At 39.3% G+C, this 21,712-nt stretch overlaps 1 protein-coding gene across 10 annotated transcripts in view; it reads right to left on the bottom strand.

The window, feature by feature from the left end:
- The window catches only part of KANSL1L (KAT8 regulatory NSL complex subunit 1 like), a 125,375-nt gene extending 104,267 nt beyond the window's left edge, over positions 1 to 21,108 (bottom strand). For 3 of the 10 annotated variants that reach the window (XM_061383765.1, XM_061383757.1, XM_061383720.1), the window contains exons 1-2: positions 19,108 to 20,587; positions 1,746 to 1,884 (exon numbers count right to left, since the gene is read on the bottom strand). The gene's annotated coding sequence lies outside the window, so the exon portion shown is untranslated. Of the gene's footprint in view, positions 1 to 1,745; positions 1,885 to 19,107; positions 20,589 to 20,711 lie in introns of those variants that run through there. The other 7 variants (XM_061383732.1, XM_061383726.1, XM_061383772.1 and 4 more) reach the window with 7 other exon arrangements.
- Positions 21,109 to 21,712: the final 604 nt, after the last annotated feature.

Raw genomic sequence — 21,712 nt, forward strand, 5'->3', positions numbered from 1 at the left:
GTTAAAAGTGACAGACTAGGAAAAGATATTTGCAACATATATCAACAAAGGATTAGTATCCAGAATACATAAAGAACTCCTAGAAACAAGCAAAAGTTACAACAGTCAGATACTTCACAGATGATGGCATTCAAATGATCATTAAACATATACTCAATCATACCAGTAATAAAGGAAATGTAAATAAAGCAAGAGATGAGTTTTCTAATCAAATTGAAAAGAGAGTTTTAAGTCTGAAAATATCACTTGCCATGGGAATGTGGGTAAGTAAGACTTCTCACATCTATCTGAACCACAATTTTATGCTAATTTGACAATAATGTGAAAAGGTGCATAAGAGATCAGTGTTTGTATGAGAAAACCACTCTTTCAAAGTAACCTACATATTTAACAATAAGAGAATGGACATTAAAACATGTGGAATGCTAGGTAGTAGTTAAAAAATGAATGAGCTAGATCTATATATATCAATATAGACAAACCTCAAAAACAAAATAATTTTTTAAAAAATGGTGCAGAATATATATACTATGGTGCAGTGGTGGTGGTTTAATCGCTCAGTTGTGTCCAACTTTTTGTGATCCAATGGACTGTAGCCCATGGGCTCCCCTGTCCATGGGATTCTTCAGGCAAGAATACTGGAGTGGTTGTAATTTCCTTCTCCAGGGGGATCTTCCCGACCCAGGGATTGAACCCAAGTCTCCTGCATTGCGGGCAGATTCTTTACCGACTGAGCTATGAGGGAAGCCCATACTATGGTACCATATAAATAAAATACAAACACAAACTATACCATATTTATGTATATATACATGTGTGTGTTTAAGTGTTTACAAGAACAAAAGAGGAACCAGAAAAATACCCACCAAAGTTGTAACAGTAGTCAGGTAAATTGCATGAAACAGAACTAAGAGTGCTGCTTTAAGACAAGTTGAATTTTAACTATAAAATTTTATTACTTAGGGGAAAAAGATTCAGTGAAAAATGAACGAATGTTAATGGCTGTTAATTCTGTGCAATAAAAATATTTGCCTATTTTATATTTTACTGTTCAATGTCTCAAAAAATAAAGAGATTTCTGTATAATTTTCTGTGTCAAAATTTATATACTTTTATATGTCTCAAAAATAATAAATCCTATTTATAAAAGATTTTTAATTTTTCCAAAAGCAAAACAAATAGGAAAAAAATAACCAGAATATTGGATTTTCTTTTTAAAAATATATTTTGCACTTTTATGAAAAACAGAAAAATATTAAAAAAGCTAGCACTGGGAATTTTTTTTTTCAAGATTCTGTCTGTCACTTAATGCAATGACCATAACTTCTAATTTATAGATATTAACAATTGTGTTTAGATAATTACATTGCTCTCTGAGGGAAACTGCCCTAATCACAGTTCTCTCTGAGGTAGTTATACTCAAAAGATACTATACTCTATCCCCTCCTTACCCTTTCTCCTTTAGAAATTTGAAAAGGGTACGAAGTATGTAATCAAAGTGGTGGGCAGCAGGACAGGGGTGAAATAATGAGAAGCAGTGGATTTCTTATTCCTGGATAAACTAGAAATAAGGGAAAACTAAAAATAAGCAGAAAAAGATATACCGATTATTAGATAAGAACTAGAGTTGATAGAAAAAAGAGAGAACAAAGAAATGTAGACATTGAGAGTGGCTAAGAAACATTTATGGTAGAGATCTAGAATAAAGCATACACACAAAAAACTCTGGTAGGGCTAGGGCTTACTTGGTATGATAGGCAGGTTCTAAAATGATCTTAATAATCCCAGTTTCCTGGGTATTCATGTCTTTGTGTAATCCTTTCTTCTTGAGTGTGGAGTGGATTTATTGACTTCAGTGTGGACTGGATTTAATGACATTCTTTTCTAGCAAATAGAATGTAAAAGAGATAATGGGATGCCACTTTTAAAATTAGGTTACAAAGAGATGGTGGCTGCTATCTCGTCACCCCCTCACTCACTAAAGAACACTAACTGCCACGCTGTGAGCTGGGAAGACTCTCATGGCAAAGAACTACTGACTTCAGCCAATAGACAGCAATGACCTAAAGCCTGTCAACAGTCATGCCAGTGATCTGAGAAGCAGTGATCCATCCTCATTCCAGCTTTCAGATGCCTGTAGCTCTAACACCTTGACTGCAGCCTTGGGAGAAACTTTGAGCAAGAGGCACTCAGGAAAGCCATGCCTATATTCTTGACCCACAGAAACTGTGAAATAGATGTTTTAAACCATAAAATTATGGATTAATGTGTTATATGCTATGTGCTACATTAGTTTAGTTCAGTTCAGTTGCTCAATCGTGTCAACTCTTTGCGACCCCATGGACAGCAGCACGCCAGGCCTCCCTGTCCATCACCAACTCCCAAAGTTTACTCAAACTCATGTCCATTAGTCGGTGATGTCATCCAACCATCTCATCCTCTGTCATCCCCTTCTCCTCCTGCCTTCAATCTTTCCCAGTACCAGGGTCTTTTCATATCAGTCAGTTTGCATCAGGTGGCCAAAGTATTGGAGTTTCAGCTTCACCATCAGTCCTTCCAATGAATATTCAGGACTGATTTCCTTCAGGATTGACTGGTTGGATCTCCTTGCAGTCCAAGGGATTCTCAAGAGTCTTCTCCAACACCACAGTTCAAAAGCATCAATTCTTTGGCACTCAGCTTTCTTTATAGTCCAGCTCTCACATCCATACATGACTCCTGGAAAAACCATAGCCTTAACTAGATGGAACTTTGCTGGCAAAGTAATGTCTCTGCTTTTTAACATGCTGTCTAGGTTGGTCATAACTTTCCTTCCAATGAGTAAGCATCTTTTAACTTCATGGCTGTGGTCACCATCAGCAATTATTTTGGAGTCCCAAAAAATAAAGTCAGCCACTGTTTCCACTGTTTCTCCATCTATTTCCCATGAAGTGATGGGACCGGAGGCCATGATCTTTGTTTTCTGAGTGTTGAGCTTTAAGCCAACTTTTTCACTCTCCTCTTTCACTTTCATCAAGAGGCTCTTTAGTTCTTCTTCACGTTCTGCCATAAGGGTGGTGTCATCTGCATGTTACTGATACTTCTCCCGGCAATCTTGATTCCAGCCTGTGCTTCATCCAGCCTGGCATTTCTCATGATGTACTCTGCATATAAGTTAAATAAGCATGGTGACAAAATACAGCCTTGATGTACTCCTTTTCCTATTTGGAACCATTCTGTTGTTCCATGTCCAATTCTAACTATTGCTTCCAGACTTGCATACAGTTTTCTCAAGAGGCATGTCAGGTGGTCTGGTATTCCCATCTCTTTTAGAATTTTCCACAGTTTATTGTGATCCACATAGTCAAAGGCTTTGGCATAGTCAATAAAGCAGAAATAGATATTTTTCTGGAACTCTCTTGCTTTTTTGATGATCCAGCAGATGTTGGCAATTTGATCTCTGGTTCCTCTACCTTTTCTAAAACCAGCTTGAACATCTGGAAATTCACAGATCATGAATTGCTTAAGCCTGGCTTGGAGAATTTTGAGCATTACTTTGCTAGCATGTGAGATGAGTGCAACTGTGTGGTAGTTTGAGCATTCTTTGGCATTGCCTTTCTTTGGGATTAGAATGAAAACTGACCTTTCCCAGTCCTGTGGCCACTGCTGAGTTCTCCAAATTTACTGGCATATTGAGTGCAGCACTTTTACAGCATCATCTTTTAGGATATGAAATAGCTCAACTGGAATTCCATCACCTCCACTAGCTTTGTTCATAGTGAGACTTCCTAAGGCCCACTTGACTTCACTTTCCAGGATGTCTGGCTCTAGGTGAGTGATCACATCATCATGATTATCTGGGCCGTGAAGATCTTTTTGTACAGTTCTTCTGTGTATTCTTGCATTCTCTTCTTAATATCTTCTGCTTCTGTTAGGTCCATTCCATTTCTGTCCTTTATTGAGCCTATCTGTGCATGAAATGTTCCCTTGGTATCTCTAATTTTCTTGAAGAGATCTCTAGTCTTTCCCATTCTATTGTTTTCCTCTATTTCTTTGCATTGATCACTGAGGAAGGCTTTCTTATCTCTCCTTGCTATTCTTCCGAACTCTGCATTCAAATGTGTATATCTGTCCTTTTCTCCTTTGCTTTTGGCTTCTCTTCTATTCACAGCTATTTCTAAGGCCTCCTCAGACAGCCAGTTTTCTTTTTGCATTTCTTTTTCTTGGGGATGGTCTTGATCCCTGTCTCCTGTACAATGTCATGAACCTCTGTCCATAGTTCATCAGACATTCTATCAGGTCTAGTATCTTAAATCTATTTCTCACTTCCACTGTATAATCATAAGGGATTTTAGGTCATACCTGAATGGTCTAGTGGTTTTCCCTACTTTCTTCAATTTTAGTCTGAATTTGGCAATAAGGAGTTCATGATCTGAGCCACAGTCAGCTACTGGTCTTGTTTTTGCTGACTCTATAGAGCTTCTCCATCTTTGGCTGCAAAGAATATAACCAATCTGATTTCAGTGTTGACCATCTGGTGATGTCCATGTGTAGAGTCTTCTCTTGTGTTGTTGGAAGAGGGTGTTTGCTATGACCAGTGCATTCTCTTGGCAAAACTCTATTAGACTTTGCCCTGCTTCATTCTGTACTCCAAGGTCAAATTTGCCTGTTATTTCAGGTGTTTCTTGAATTCCTACTTTTGCATTGCAGTCCCCTATAATCAAAAGGACATCTTTTTTGGGTGTTAGTTCTAGAAGGTCTTATAGGTCTTCATAGAACCGTTCAACTTCAGCTTCTTCAGCATTACTGGTCCAGGCACAGATTTGGATTACCATGATTTTGAATGGTTTGCCTTGGAAACGAACAGAGATTATACTGTCATTTTTGAGACTGCATGTAAGTACTGCATTTTGGACCCTTTTGTTGACTATGATGGCTACTCCATTTCTTCTAAGGGAATCTTGCCCACAGTAGTAGATATAATGGTCATCTGAGTTAAATTCACCCATTCCGGTCCATTGTAGTTCACTGATTCCTAAAATGTCGACGTTCACTCTTGCCATCTCCTGTTTGAGCACTTCCAATTTGCCTTGATTTATGGACCTGACATTCTAGGTGCCTATGCAATATTGTTCTTTACAGCATTGGACCTTGCTTCCATCACCAGTCACATCCACAACTGGGTGTTGTTTTTGTTTTGGCTCCGTCTCCTGCGTGCTACATAGCAATATGTGATTAATGCACTGGGGTTTAAAGATTTGGGGATTTTGGACTCTGGAAGGTCTAGCAATATCACAGTTCCTGTTCTAGTATTTCCTTTAAGTTTTTCTATATTCTATTCTCAAGTGAATCCTTATTAAAACACACACACACACACACCCCCCAAAACCCTAGCCTGAAAGTCTCTCTACTTTGCAACCAAAAGAACTTCACAAAATTAGCTATGTCTCCTATAATTAAAAAAGGATAAACTATGTTCATGTAGCTTTAGTGTAAGACACAAGTCCATTTATTCCAACTTTTTAATTAAACAATCATTATGCATAATGTTTACTAACTGAGCATACTAAACTCTATCACTTCTAACTACCTCCACATGACATAAGCAACTACACTTATTACTAACATTTCAACTGCTTGAACTTTTTTTGTTCACTACTCTGTATTTTGTTAACTACTCTGTCTTCAACATGCGAAAGTATCTGAGATATAGCAGATACCTAATAAATATTTGGTTAAAAAAAAAAAAGTGGTTGCCATTACACTTAAAATCCAAACTTGTTCTTATCATGGCCTATAAAGTTCTTCACTATCAAGTCCCTGACTACTTCCCCTCTTAGTAACTTTCTCCACAGGTTGCTACATTCCATAAACAGTGGCCTCTGTGCTATTCTTGAGCACAGAAAGTCCTTGCTTCAGAGACTTCCTATTTACCATTCTCTCAGTCTGGAACAATTTTCCACATATAAGATGGCTGGCTCCCTCACTTCATTCATGTTTCTGCTCTAAAGTCACCTCCTCAGAGAGTCCTACCTTAACTAATTATTTACAATAGCCCTAGCACCTCATTTCACAATTCTCCATTCCCCTACACTGTTACATTGAGCCTCAGAACACTAATATCAGAACCTGACACTCTATTACATTCTAAAGAAATAATACAATTCAAGGGCAGAACTCAGTTTTGTTCAATGTTCTAATCTGCAGCACTTAAAACAATGTCTGGTACATAATAATTGTCAGATATTTGTTGGCTGAATAAACAGTCATAATTTTTAAAGGTATTCCAGAACTTATGTAGTAACAACATCTATTTCAGTTATCATTTTTAAAATAAAATTAATCATTGAAATGCACCATATCAAAAGACTAAAGAAAAAAAATTAAAAGCATTTGACAAAAGGAAATGGCAACCCACTCCAGTACTCTTGCCTGGAGAATCCCATGGACAGAGGAGCCTGGTAGGCTGCAGTCCATGGGGTCGCAAAGAGTAGAACACGGCTGAGCGACTTCACTTTCACTTTTCACTTTCATGCATTGGAGAAGGAAATGGCAACCCACTCCAGTGTTTTTGCCTGGAGAATCCCAGGGACAGGGGAGCCTGGTGGGCTGTCGTCTATGGGTCGCACAGAGTCGGACACGACTGAAGTGACTTAGCAGTAGCAGTGTGTGTTCATAATCAGGAAAAAAACTCAGCAAACCAGGAAAAAGAGGGAAATAGCTTAACCTGACAAGGAACATTACTCAAAAGCCTAGCAACAACTTCATGGTTATGATGAAAGACTGAATACTTCAATTGTTAAGACTGGGAATGAGGCAAGGTGTCTGTTCTTATTACTCCTATTCATCATCACATTGGAGGTCCTAATTAGTGGGACAGATGAAGGAAAAGAAACAAGAGTCACATATATCTGGAAAGTAAAACTGTGTCTACTCATTGATGACATGATTTTCTACATAGAAAATTCCATGCAGACATGATCACTCACTCAGTTGTGTCCAGCTCTTTGCAACTCTATGAACCATAACCCCACCAGGCTCCTCTGTTCATGGGATTTCCCAAGCAAGAGTACTGGAGTGGGTTGCCATTTCCTTCTCCAGGGAATCTTCTTGACCCAGGGACCTTCTTCCTCTTGACCTCTGTCTCCTGCATTGCAGGCAGATTCTTTACCACTGAGCCACCTGGAAAGTCCTAAAGGGATCTATAAAAAAAACTCCTAGATGTAATGAGCTTACTAAGGTAGCAGATAAAAAAGTCAAGACACAAAAATCACTTGTATTGCTAAATATTGGAAATGAAAAAAAAGATAGAAAATTTTAAAACAGTAATAATTTCAATAGTTTAAAAATATTAAATACTGAGGTGTCAATCTAACAAAAAATGTGCAGGATCTACACACTAGAAAAGTACATCATGTGAAATGCTTGGCTGGATGAATCACAAGCTGGAATGAAGATTGCCAGGAGAAATATCAATAACCTCAGATATGTAGATGATACCACTCTAATGGCAGAAAGTGAAGAAGAAATAAGAACCTCTTGATGAGGGTGAAAGAGGAGAGTGAAAAGCCGACTTAAAACTCAAAAAACTAAGATCACGGCATCCGGTCCCATCACTTCATGGCAAATAGATGGGGAAACAATGGAAAGAGGGACAGACTTTATTTTCTTGGGCTCCAAAATCACTGCAGATGGTGACTGCAGCCATGAAGTTAAGACGTTTGCTCCTTGGAAGAGAAGCTATGATAAACCTAGACAGCATATTAAAAAGGAGAGATATCACTTTGCTGACAAATGTGCATATAGTCAAAGCTATGGTTTTTCTAGTAGATACGTATGGATGTGAAAGCTGGAAAATAAAGAACACTGAGCACTGAAGAACTGATGCTTTCTTATTGTGGTGCTGGAAAAGACTCTTAAGAATCCCTTGGACACCAAGGAGATCAAACCAGTCAAGCCTAAAGGAAATCAACCCTGAATATTCATTAGAAGGACTGATGCTGAAGCTCCAATACTTTGGTCATCTGATGAGAAGAGCCAATTCGTTGTAAAAGACGCAGATGCTGAGAAAGACTGCGGGCAGGAGGAGATCAGGATGACAGGGGATGAGATGGCATCACTGATTCAATGGACATGAGTTTAAGCAAACTCCAGGAGATCGTGAAGAACAGGGAAGTCTGTGTGCCGCAGTCCATGGGGTCCACGTCAGACACAACTTAGCATCTGAACAACAACAAGATGGCTCATGGATTAATTATTCAATATTGTTGCAATGTTAATTCTCCTTAAACTGATATATAGATTTAACACAATCCCAGTCAAAATCTTGGCAGGAATTTTGTTAATATCAATAAGCTGATTCAAAATTTGTATGGAGCATTTTCCAGATGGTCCAGTGGTAAGGAGTCTGCCTCCCAATGCAGGAAACACAGGTTTGAGCTCTGGTCCAGAAAGATTCCACATACTGCAGAGCAACTAAGCCCATGAGCCACAACTACTCAGCCTGTGCGCTGCAAATGCTGAAGTTCACATGCCTAGAGCCCATGGGCCCATCCAACAAGAAAAGCCACCAGAACGACAAGCCCATGCAAAGCAACGAAGAGTGGCCCATGTGCAGCAAGTAAAGACCCCATGCAGCCAAAAGTAAATAATCAACAAATTTTAAAAAATCTGTATGGAAAGAGAAAGCAACTAGAATAGACAAAACAAGAATGAAGCTAAAGGACTCATAATGCCTATCTATTTACTTTGGTCAAAATAAGCATGAATTGGCCAAAAATGGACACAGATCAATGGGAAAAAATAGCTGTTAAATAGACCCACAGGTATACAGTCAATTGATTTCTGATAAAGATGTAATGGCACTTCAATGCAGAAAGACAGTTTTTAAACAAATGCTCTGGAACAATAAGGTACCCATCTGCAAAATTCTGAGCCTTAACCCATATCTCATACCTTATACAAAAACAGTCACATACGTCAGAATGGATAGACCTAAATGTAAAACTTAAAGCCATAAAATGTCTAGAAAAAAATAGGAGAAAATCTTTGTGATATTGGGTTGGGCAAAGTTTTTTTTTTTTTTTTTAACTATGACACAAAAACATTTGTAAGAGAAAAAATTAGTAACTTGGACTTCCTCAAAATTAAACAATAAAATAAACATCTAACAACTATTTAAAACATAATAATTGAGGAGCCTTTGACATAAATATACAAAAGGCAGTATGTCTAGGAATTAGTGAAAATCAGATGTGCATACTCCTGAAAGTCAGAGTTTACCATTCAGGTTAATTCAGAAAAATGGTTTCAACTATTATACAGTTTTAAATTGTAACCATTTTCAACTGTGTATTATTTTCTCTTATGCATAATAGACATCTGTTTAGAGGCAGAGCACATGAAGAACACTGATTTGAGAGCATAAAATAATAATTCTGCTAGTTCACCTCAAGATATCTTCACTAGTTCCATATGCTGTATTCCACATGATCAAAATTATTTTATAACATCTAAAATCTCCAGTATTTTGGAAGCCAATTTAAGACATTGAGAATAACTACAAGACCACCTGGTTTTCATTTGGGTATAAATCCATCGATACCACAACTTATTTATAGAGAAGTGCTTATGACTGGCAGCTGAAAACCTATTTCATCTTTTAAAAACAAACATTTCCCCAAAATACATGGAAATTAACCAGTTGACTTTTTAAAAGCAGAAAATGAAGAAATTTATTTTTTCTCAGAAATATAGTTTTGTCTATTTCTGGTGGAAGCTGAATTTTATTTATTTTTCGTTGTTGTTTAATCGCTGCTGCTGCTGCTGCTAAGTTACTTCAGTTGTGTCCGACTCTGTGCGACCCCATAGACGGCAGCCCACGAGGCTTCCCCGTCCCTGGGATTCTCCAGGCAAGAACACTGGAGTGGGTTGCCATTTCCTTCTCCAGGCGATCGTCCCAGGGATTGAACCCACATCTCCTGCATTGCAGGCAGATTCTTTACCACTGAGCCACCAGGGAAACCCACCTTCATTAAATGTATATTTGATCTAAGATCAAACATTAAACCATTCAGTTAACGCACACAATAACTGAGAAGCATGTTAAGAGACACTATGTTAGGTACTAGGAAGATGGCAGTGAGCATGACAAGTAAGGTTTCTATTCTTACAGAGCTTACATTCTATCCAACAAATGGTAGACAGAGAACACACAAATAAGAAAATAAAAAGGTAAGATGTAAATAGGGGTCTCATTGTTTTTATAAAAATCAAAGTAGAGTAACAGGGCATGAGTATGTTGCAGTAGGAGTTAACTTAGATTTGTTGATGAAGGAAGTCTCTTGATGAGATCTGCTCTAAGACTAGAAATTACTAAAATCTAACCAAGATTTCAAGTAAGAACTTTTCAAGGAAAAAAGACAATTCATACAAACCTTTAAAGCAGGAATAAATTTGGTATGTTTGAAGAAGAATAATTATAAACTTATCTAGAACATGAGCCAGAGAAAGAAGCCCAGGATCATGCCAGGGAGTTCACTCACATTTATCTGAACAAAGGAAGAGGAATTACGGGGAGAAAGAAGCCTAAAAGAAAACTTAGAAAGTTCAGCTGGTGGGAATTCCCTGGCAGTCCAGTGATTAAGACTTTGACTTCCCAATGCAGGGAGCACAGGTTCAATCGCTGGTTGGGGAACTAAGATCCTGCTTGCCATGTGGTATGGCCAAAAAAAAAAAAAAAAGAAATGCTAGAGACTAACACCACTATAACTGAAGTAAGAATGCCTTTGATGGACTCTTTAGCAGACTGGACATGGCTCAGAAAAGATCTGAGCTTGAGGATATATCAATAGAAACTTACAAAATGAAAAGAGGATAGATGGTGGTGGGGGAGGGAGAGGTTGGGGGGTGAGGACACATAAACAAGAATATCCAAGAATTGTGGGTCAACTAAAAAAGGTGTTAATGTATACACATAATGGGAACAGTGAAGGGGAAGAGAAAAGAAATATTTGAAGCAATAATGACTGAGGATTCCTCCAAATTAATGTCAGACATAAAACCACAGATCCAGCAAAGTCAGAGAACATAAAGCAAGATAAATGCCAAAAGTAAATTATATAGCATCAGTCATTCAATACATGAAGCACTGTATTAAAATTAAAGTACACAAAATTATATATAATAGCCAATATAATTGGAGAAGGAAATGGCAACCCACTCCAGTTTTCTTGCCTGGAGAATCCCAGGGACGGGGGAGCCTGGTGGGCTGCCGTCTATGGGGTCGCTAAGAGTCGGACACGACTGAAGTGACTTAGCAGCAGCAGCCAATATAATAGCCAATAGTATTTAGAATAATAGTTCATTAAAATTTTATCACTAAAAATTTATCATACATTTTCCCCACTAGAATGAAAGCTGTATGAAAGCAGGATGTGAATGTTTTCATTCACTGCTGTATCATAAAATATTGTTGGGTACATAGCAGGCCCTTAATAAATATTTCTTCAATAAACATCATCCAAAATAATAAAATCATTTAAAAATTTCAAGGGGACTTCCCTGGTGCTCCAGTGGCTAAGATTCTGCGCTCCCAATGCAGGGGGCCCAGATTTGATCCCTGGTCAGAAACTAAATCCTGGATGCCACAACTGAGAGTTCATGTGCTGCAACTAAAAGATCCTGCATGCCACAGAGGTCCGGTGTGCCGCAACTAAGACCCAGCACAGCCACATAAGTAATAATTATAAAAACATAACAAAAATGTCAAGGAAAGGGGTTCATAAGGTACTTTACTGTGAAAAGAATCTCAAGGCTAGGAAATACAACATTGCTGTCCAATAGAAATATGACGTGAGCTACACATGTAATTTAAAATGTGCAGACATATTACAAAAAATAAAAAGAAACATGAAATTTTAACTTCATTGTTACCCATTATATACAAAATATTATGACTTCAACCTGTCAGGATAAAAACATCCTTATGAGATATATTATTTTTTGTGTGTGCTAAAACCTTAAAATACAGTGTTTATTTTACATTTAGCACAAAGTCTATATGGACTAGCCACATTTCAAGCGCTTAATGTTAATAGCCACATGTGGTTAAGGATTACTGTACTAGATAGTATAAAGTATATAGTACCCCTAAAGTAAACATGAATCAACCATTAACTAAAACATTTCAGTTCCAAAGCATAATAGCAGCTTCAGATGAGTTCAGCTCAGTCGTGTCCAACTCTTTGCAACCCCATGAATCGCAGTACGCCAGGCCTCTCTGTTCATCACCAATTCCCGGAGTTCACCCAAACTCGGTGATGCCATCCAGCCATCTCATCCTCTGTCGTCCCCTTTTCCTCCTGCCCCCAATCCCTCCCAGCATCAGGGTCTTTTCCAACGAGTCAACTCTTCACATGAGGTGGCCAAAGTATTGGAGTTTCAGCTTTAGCATCAGTCCTTCCAATGAACACCCAGGACTGGTCTCCTTTAGGATGGACTGGTTGGATCTCCTTGCAGTCCAAGGGACTCTCAAGAGTCTTCTCCAACACCACAGTTCAAAAGCATCAATTCTTCCACACTCAGCTTTCTTCACAGTCCAACTCTCACATCTATACATGACCAGTGGAAAAACCATAGCCTTGACTAGATGGACCTTTGTTGGCAAAGTTAATATCTCTGCTTTTTAATATGCTATCTAGGTTGGTCATAACTTTCCTTAGGTTATACAAAAAGAATGTGAAAAAGGCAAATTCTCAAAGGAGTTTTCCAAGCATCTTGATCTTCTTATGAATACTCTGGAGAACAGTGTGGAGATTCCTTAAAAAACTGGAAATAGAACTGCCATATGACCCAGCAATCCCACTGCTGGGCATACACACTGAGGAAACCAGAATTGAAAGAGACACGTGTACCCCAATGTTCATCACAGCACTGTTTATAATAGCCAGGACATGGAAGCAACCTAGATGTCCATGAGCAGATGAATGGATAAGAAAGCTGTGGTACATAGACACAATGGAGTATTACTCAGCCATTAAAAAGAATACATTTGAATCAGTTCTAATGAGGTGGATGAAACTGGAGCCTATTATACAGAGTGAAGTAAGTCAGAAACAAAAACACCAATACAGTATACTAATGCATATATAGGGAATTTAGAAAGATGGTAACAATAACCCTGTATGCGAGACAGCAAAAGAGACACAGATGTATAGAACAGTCTTTTGGACTCTGTGGGAGAGGGCGAGGGTGGGATGATTTGGGAGAATGGCACTGAAACATGTATAATATCATGTGAAACGAATCGCCAGACCAGGCTCGATGCATGATACAAGATGCTCGGGGCTGGTGCACTGGGATGACCCAGAGGGATGGTATGGGGAGGGAGGAGGGAGGGGGTTCAGGATGGGGAACACGTGTACACCCGTGGTGGATTCATGTTGATGTATGGCAAAACCAATACAATATTGTAAAGTAATTAGCCTCCAATTAAAATAAATTTATATTTAAAAAAAGAATATTCAGTTTCTAATTATGCAGATATTGGGTGGGAAAAACAGTAACTGGATCTTACCTAAATCTAAGAAATTTGTTTTTAGTTGCTAAAATACTGTATTCTATTTACTCTTGGCACCACTATCATCTTTGATGATATTTATTTTATATACACCCAAGATACTCAAGCAAAATAGGTTCCTTCTCTAAAAAGAATTTAGTCAGTCCATATATATAAGACTTCAAAGAAATTAGAATGAGCAAAACTGAGAAAAAACAACTTCCTTAACCACAACATACAGAAACTAAGATAGTAACCTAACAGGATTTAAGAAGCAAAACTGCAAAAAATCTTATCACCCTTTCAAAGGTGACAAGAAAGCAACCAGATAAATTATTTTAACTATTGGTGGTTTAGACAGTAAAGAATCTGCTAGCAATTCAGGAGACCGGGGTTCAATCCCTGGGTTGGGAAGCTCCCCTGAAGAAGAGAATGGCAACCCAGGCCAGTATTCTTACCTGGAAAATTTCATGGACAGAGGAGCCTGGCGGGCTACATTCCATGGGTCACAAAGAGTAAGACACGACTGAGTAATTAATACCGTCACACTTTCTCTTTAAGAAGCAATAGTTCTAGATAATCCAAAAATCAATTATATTTGCCAGGTATGAACTTTGCTTTCATGTTTTTTACAAGAGTTTTCAGCCTGCATTCTGAATTAAAATTAATAATCATTCCTTAGCACATCTGCAGCCCAGAAATTTTAGGCACAGTGAACAAAAAAACAAAAACCAATCCACTGCAAAACTGTTACAGATAATCCACAAAGCAAACAACCCTACAGCAAAAAGTCCAGATTTCAATTTACGTTTTCTTAGAAGTATCATAAAAACTACCAACCAGAGACAATTTCAGTAAGACATGCCGAAGTTTATTCCTTTAAATTATAAGCATTTAAAAACTACAAATAAAAAGTTTTTTCTTCCTGGTTACTTTAAATTTATTATAAATAAAACCAAGTTAATCCAAAAAATTGGGGGGACTGTAAAGTCGGGTCTACAATTTAATCCAATATTCACTGTGAATTAAGGAAGAAGTCAGTTGTTCTGATGTTTACATTACTACAAATAAAAAGTCTTGCCCTGTTGTCTCCAAAATGCTTCCATTAGTGACTTAATCTTTAAGATTTATAAATCATATTTATGAAATTTAGTATTAATTAAACACAATCTAATCCCTTGGATATCATGAGCTTTAGTAAATACTATCATTTTGTTGCTGTTTAGTCACTGAGTCACGTTTGACTCTTGTGACCCCATAGTCTGTAGCCCACCTTGCTTCTCTGTCCATGGGATGTTCCAGGCAAGAATACTGGAGTGGGTTGTCATTTCCTTCTCCTGGGCATCTTCCCAACCCAGGGACTGAACCTGCATCTCCTACATTGGCAGGTAGATTCTTTATCACTAAGCTACCAGGGAAACCCAATATCATCATGTCATCTCTCAAAAGCTGCATATACACAGTGAGATAATTATATCAATAATTTTTGAGTTGATCCTGACACTAGTAACCAGGTCTTTACAACTACTATTTAAATATAGGCAGGTCACATATACCAAATAAGTTTTGGCATTTGGGCTAAAGAAAGTCAAAAGTTTGCCAATCTAGTCCATTTTCAGAGTTGAAACTAAAAATCTAGACAATCTAAATAAGACCCACCCATCCTTCTGAGAATGAACATTAAAAATTAAAAACCAAATCTGATTTTCCAGCCCCTAAAATACTACTCCAGATTTGATTATGACTTACATTCTAACATGCATGTGTATATTCCATAAAGTCCATGGAAAATATCATATCAATATCTACTCCGATATTAAATGTATTCTCTCAACTGAAATATGGATAATCCTAATTTTCTTCAGTGCAACAATATAAACTAGGAATAAAAGTACCATAAAGAAAGCAGATTCATCCTTAAGTTAAAAGAAAGTGAAAAGACTACCAATAGATAGAAGTGAGAACTCTGAAGCAGAGACAAACATTAAATTGTTTCCAAACTTATAACTTTAATGTGTTTCATATAGTCAATCCATTATAGTAACAGTGAAGGAGTAGGAAAAAAGCATAACTTCTTTTAGGAAATTTTGAGCAGCTCTTTCAAACATTACTGAAATACAACAGGGCTAAAGTTCCGAATTTGTAACTCATAATGTTAAATTAAGTCAATTAAACCAATTAAGTCAATAAAAGTAATGAGAATCTACACTGGTATAACTTTATTCCTGAAAAATACAGGAATTACTGGAACATGCAAATACAAAATACACTGCTGTGTTTTCAAGATTTCTTTATACCACAAATGGGCATTTTTAAATTACAGCAGAAAGCACTGCAGTAATTGGCATGACCAAGGTACAGTTAGCTCAGTACTTTGTATTCAATAATGTTTATAGCTAGAACTCCTTCCACTTCGAAAACTATGCCTAAAAAGGAATTCTCTTTGAAGACTAAAGGAATTTAATTAAAGATAAAGCCACCTGGGTGGCCACAGAACACATCAAACAGATCATAGTTCAAACTTCAAGCAGAATTATTACTATTCAGTTACAAAAGCATGACTCATAGGAATATAAATGAAGAGTCATGTTTTTTTCTGTGTACATCAACTTAGATCCAGAAATTCACGTTAAAATTTAGCGCTATCACATTTGCTCATTATATACATTTTAGCTTCAACTTAATTTCAAGTGGTTAAACACTGATTAATGACCTACTATCAAATAAAAACAAATTTTTAACTACTTTAAATAACATGCTTGAAAATTCTTGATCTTAAAGAACCAGAAATAATAAATTAAAAGTTCATTAGAAATATAACAAAGCCTTTATTTTATAAATGAATGCATTTTTCCCAATTCTGCAAGAGAACTGTCACATTCATATAGAAAAGTGTTCCTAAAAACCTAAAAATATTATCAAGTATTTAAAAACTTTCACTATAAATTGTCCTCAGATTTCCATTACAGACTATCTCCAGGCAAGTACAATATCATTTTTTAAGACTTGCTGAGAGTTGGACTGTGAAGAAAGCTGAGCTCCGAAAAATTGATGCTTTTGAACTGTGGTATTGGGGAAGACTCTTGAGAGTCCCTTGGACTGCAAGGAGATCCAACCAGTCCATTCTAAGGGTGATCAGTCCTGGGTGTTCTTTGGAAGGACTGATGCTAAAGCTGCAACTCCAATACTTTGGCCACCTCACACGACGAAGAGTTGACTTATTGGAAAAGACTCTGATGCTGGGAGGGATGGGGGCAGGAGGAGAAGGGGACGACAGAGGATGAGACGGCTGGATGGCATCACCGACTCGATGGACATGAGTTTGAGTGAACTCTGGGAGTTGATGATGGACAGGGAGGCCTGGCGTGCTGCGGTTCATGGGGTCACAAGGAGTCGGACACAACTGAGTGACTGAACTGAACTGATTTGTTTATCTCACACAGAATAACAAGCACAGTTCAGTGAAATCTCTTCAGAACATGTAAAAAGGAAAAAAAAACAAAACCTTTCAGAAATGAATACACCTTCCTTTCCTTTCTAAATCAAACATACTGAAAGTAAGACTGTATTGATGACTGAGGGTCATCACTAATGTACCATGTTCCATTATAGTCCTTTAATATAGTAATAGTAAGGACTTTAAGGCTAGAGGTGTAACAGATGATATGTTTTAAAGTCAGTAAACTGGTTGCTAATTTCCTATTGACTGTCACTTCAGTTGCAAGCGGTTTCATTCCTTCACTGCTGATTGTAACCTGAAGAATACAATCAATAAACAATCTTCTACACCAGAAAGAAAGCTTTTGGCCTCTATCAACTATTGTACAGACAATTTAAAAAAACAGGAAGAGAGATAAATAACTAAGTAAAAATTATTCGTAACAAGTAAGATTTATGTGGTAGATTAAAGATAGGCTTTATTTTGTTTTTAGTTACTAAGCTGTATCCAACTCTTTTGTGACCCCACCGAGTATAGCCCCCCAGGCTCCTCTGTCCATGGGACTTCCCAGGCAAGGATACTGCAGTGGGTTGCCATTTCCTTCTCCAGAGGATCTTCCCAACCCAGGGACTGAACACAAGTTTCCTGTATTGCAAGGAGATTCTTTGCCATTTTGCCACCAGGGAAGCCCCAGGTTAAAGGCAGTAAAAGATGTTAGAGCCAATTCAGAGATGTGCTATCAAGAGCATCTATATAATGAAGCAAAGTAACTTCAGACACCAGGCTTTTTTCCTTTAAAAACAGAAAAGGCTATAAGTGAATCTGGAACAATTAAAGTAAAATTTGTAATCGAATTCCACACTAGACAGTTGAATGAATAAAGGAAATGAAATAGTCTAAGTTATTATGATAAATGGCATCAAAACTGGATGGAATTACTGGATAATGCAGCAGTTGCACGATGGGCAGTCACTGGCAGACAACTGTGATAGACCAAGAGGCCCCACCTGAACAGAGAGGTACTCAAAGTAAGGAATAAAACAGTAAGAGTATATTGCCAATAAAGCACTCATAACTAAGACAAAAAAGCAAGATATAATTTCCTGAAAAATTTCAGAGATCAAAAAGATAAATATTAATAGTCAACTTGCACGTGTTTATTAAGCATCAACTATGTAATCTGCACTTATCAAATATGAAATATATTCCTCTTCCACAAGGGGCTTCTAAGAAAATAAAACACATATATCACAGACACACATGAAAAAAAATTTATGCTAATGAAAGCAAGTTCTTTTGTTTTATTGCTAATACCAGATGATGAATAAAGATGTAATATGAGGCACGCTCATACACTAGATGAGTATTAATACTCAGGAAGGCAATTTGGTGATGTTACAAGAGCCTTAAAACACACACACTTCCACCAATAATTCCTCTTTTACAAATCTAGGAGAAATTTTTTTCCAAAGCTTTACATAAAAGGCTGTATTCTCTGTAGTGAAATTTATATCAGCAAAACATTAGAAACATCCCAAACATGTGCCAACAGGAAAAATTTTAAATATGATAATTATACGATATAACACTGAGCTTCCAAACATAATTTTTTCAAAGACTAAGGACATGGAACAGTTTATGAGGTAGAGTTAAAATACCACATAATCCTAGTTTTAGGAAAAATATGCAAATATTCATTGGCACATAGAAATACAAATTATTTGTATTTTTTATTATCTGCACCTGTTTTCTTTCCCCAAATTATTTTATAATAAGATTTAAAAACAAGCAATTATTATTTGAAAAGGTACATAACACACACACAGAGTAAATGTTAAAAAAAAAAAAAATCAGTGTGATACAACTGGCCTGGATTTAGAAAAATTTCATGTAAAAAAAGTTAACCCAGAAGGGCTGGGTAAAAGAAGTAATGATTATCTAGATTAAAACTATGAGAAATGGCAGAAACCTTGACACTGATCTGATTAAGTGGGGAAAAATGGGAGAATCAATGATAACAATTACAACAGATTTTAAAGACATTCAAATATATGCTATTTCATCATTTATATTCTTCTAAGACGCTGGCTTAAAAAAAAAAACGGACTTCTGTTAAAAAAAAACGTATTACCTGTCAATTTCTGTATGTGTAGTGTTGATAAAGATTACAAACACTTTTACTAACACAAAGCATTTGATTCTCATAACAACCTCTTAAGGCACGGACAGTATTACGAAACTATTTAGAAGAGGATACAGAATCGGAGAGGTTGTAACTTGCCCAAACAAGCTAGTAAGAACTGGAAACAGCAGAGGCCACTCACTGCTAAGCAATTTCTCAAGCAATCCACAGTCCAGAACACCAAGTTTTTTGCTAATGTTTAATTATTTTTAGAGCCACTTTTTCCTAGTCAAAAATACTGTCGATTTTGTCTACAGTAGTGGTAAATATCTTCAGTTCAGTTCAGTCGCTCAGTCGTGTCCGACTCTTTGCTGCTTCAGTCGTGTCCGATTCTGTGCAACCCCAGAGACGACAGCCCACCAGGCGCCCCCGTCCCTGGGATTCTCCAGGCAAGAATACTGGAGTGGGTTGCCATTTCCTTCTCCAGTCGACTCTTTGCGACCCCCATGAATTGCAGCACGCCAGGCCTCCCTGTCCATCACCAACTCCCGGAGCGCCCTCAAACTCACGTCCATCGAGTCGGTGATGCCATCCAGCCATATCATCCTCTGTCGTCCCCTTTTCCTCCTGCCCCCAATCCCTCCCAGCATCAGAGTCTTTTCCAATGAGTCTTAGGTTTTATCGCTAACAAACCTGCCCCATCCCTCGGTATTAAAAAAAAAAAAAAAAAAAAATTCCCACTGACGCAAACTCAGCATGAACTTAAGCAAACTGGTTAGGGCGGACGAAGGACAGACGAAAGAACTATCCTCTTAAATCTCGCCAGTTGACCAAAGTTTGGATTATCAAAAAGTAAAAAGAGTACCGCGCAGCAACAAAGACCAGCACAACCAAATATAAAAAAACAAATTTTAAGTAACATGCTTTCCACAGTTAAAAAAACAAACAAAATCTATCCCCGCAGACCGCTGATGCGAGGGTAAGTGAATCTGCACGGAGAAGAGCGAAAGCGGGCAATGAACGAACCAAATAGTACAAGTGAGTAAGAAAACACCACAAGAAGGTCCATCCAGTGCCCTTCCTCCCTGTAAAGCTAGCCTCTTCTTCCTTTCCAGTAGTTTAATAATCGGAACACTGTCCTGTATTTCTTGCTACCAAACACCACACATCCTCAAGTTTTCCGGCAATACATCAATCCCTTCAGCACACAAACTTGCAAACACCATTCCTCAACAATTCTCTAGATTCCCCTCCATCCCACGTAATTCTAAAGGCCAAATCAACGTCTGCCTAGATAAAGTGGAAACAAGTAAAACAACGGTCCCATCTAATACAAACAGGTCCGCCCTCAGAGATTCCCCAAAGCAGGCGTCATCACAACCGCACTCAGCGAGGCGCGGCCGCCGAGGCAAGGGACGGACCCGGGAGACCACGTGTTCGGCCCTCTGCGCACGCGCCAGCCAAAACAAAAGGGAGGACAGCCAAGCCCCGCCCCTGCTCCCACGTGACAAAGTCTAGATCCGCCCCTCCCCTCCCTCCACCCCTTCCCTCCCCTTAGCTCTGCCAAGGCTGTTAGGTTTAGCCGTTTAAATTTGGCTGCGGTCCGACCCTACCCTAGAGCGCGATCCTGTGTCGGGACCCAGAGTCCAACAGCTCAGAAGATTCGGGGGGCGAAGGGGCTGGCGGTCGGTCGCCTGGCCCGCAAGTCCACCCAGCGGTCTTCGCTCTCCCCTCCCCGCGGGGCCGCAGTCCCCGGCAGAGGAGACCCAACCCCCTCAAGCCCGCCACTGAGACGCCGGCCACTCGCCTGCTGGGGCGCCCTGGCTCCCCTCCGCCGCCGCACCTTCGGTCCGGCCGTGGTGGGGGCTGCCGAGGTGATCTGTAGCTGCCCACCCTCCTCCCCCCACCCGGGGCGCAGCTGACTTGTCTCCAGAGCGCGTCCCGCTCCCGCCCCGGCCGCCGCCGCCGCCGCGGTTTAACAGTCCGCCAGCTGCCCGCAGCTCCGGGCGGCTCGGGGGACGGAACCTTGCCGAGGTGGAGGGGCAGTGGGCGGGGCGCGCCGCTGGCCAATGGCAGCGGGGGAGGGGCAGCGCCATGCAAATGAGCGCGGGTGGCGGGGAAACCCCGGCAGGATGCTGTGCCGGCAGAAGCGGCCAGGAGCGTTCTGGAAGTGGCTGGAGCGCTGGCGCCCGAACCCTGCTGCAGAGGCGCGGCCGCTCCCTTGGGGCGGGCTCCGCACTGCTCCTGCTTCCTACTCACCGCGGTCCTCAGCCAGCCGGGAAAAACACATACACACACTCACACATACAGACACCAGGAATACCGCCCGGCGACTTCCCGCCCCCACTCTGCTATTTCTGTACCACCACGACAGCAAAAACAAAGCGAGAGGATAGTCAGGCTGCTCTACACCCTGCCGCCCGCGCTGGCTCCTGGCGGCCAGACCCCCCTCCCGCCCCGCCACTGGAGGGACAAGTTTTAACAAAGCTTTGTCACTGTTGCCAAGTCTATGCGTGTCCCTGCGTTTGCTTTTCTTCAGGTTTTGCGCTCAAATGCAAAGTCATAATTCTGTACGATCCTAGAAGGGCCCTGGGAGAGAGTGACAAATCTGCCT

This window comes from Bos javanicus, chromosome 2 (genome assembly GCF_032452875.1).
Source record: "Bos javanicus breed banteng chromosome 2, ARS-OSU_banteng_1.0, whole genome shotgun sequence".
NCBI lineage: Eukaryota > Metazoa > Chordata > Mammalia > Artiodactyla > Bovidae > Bos > Bos javanicus.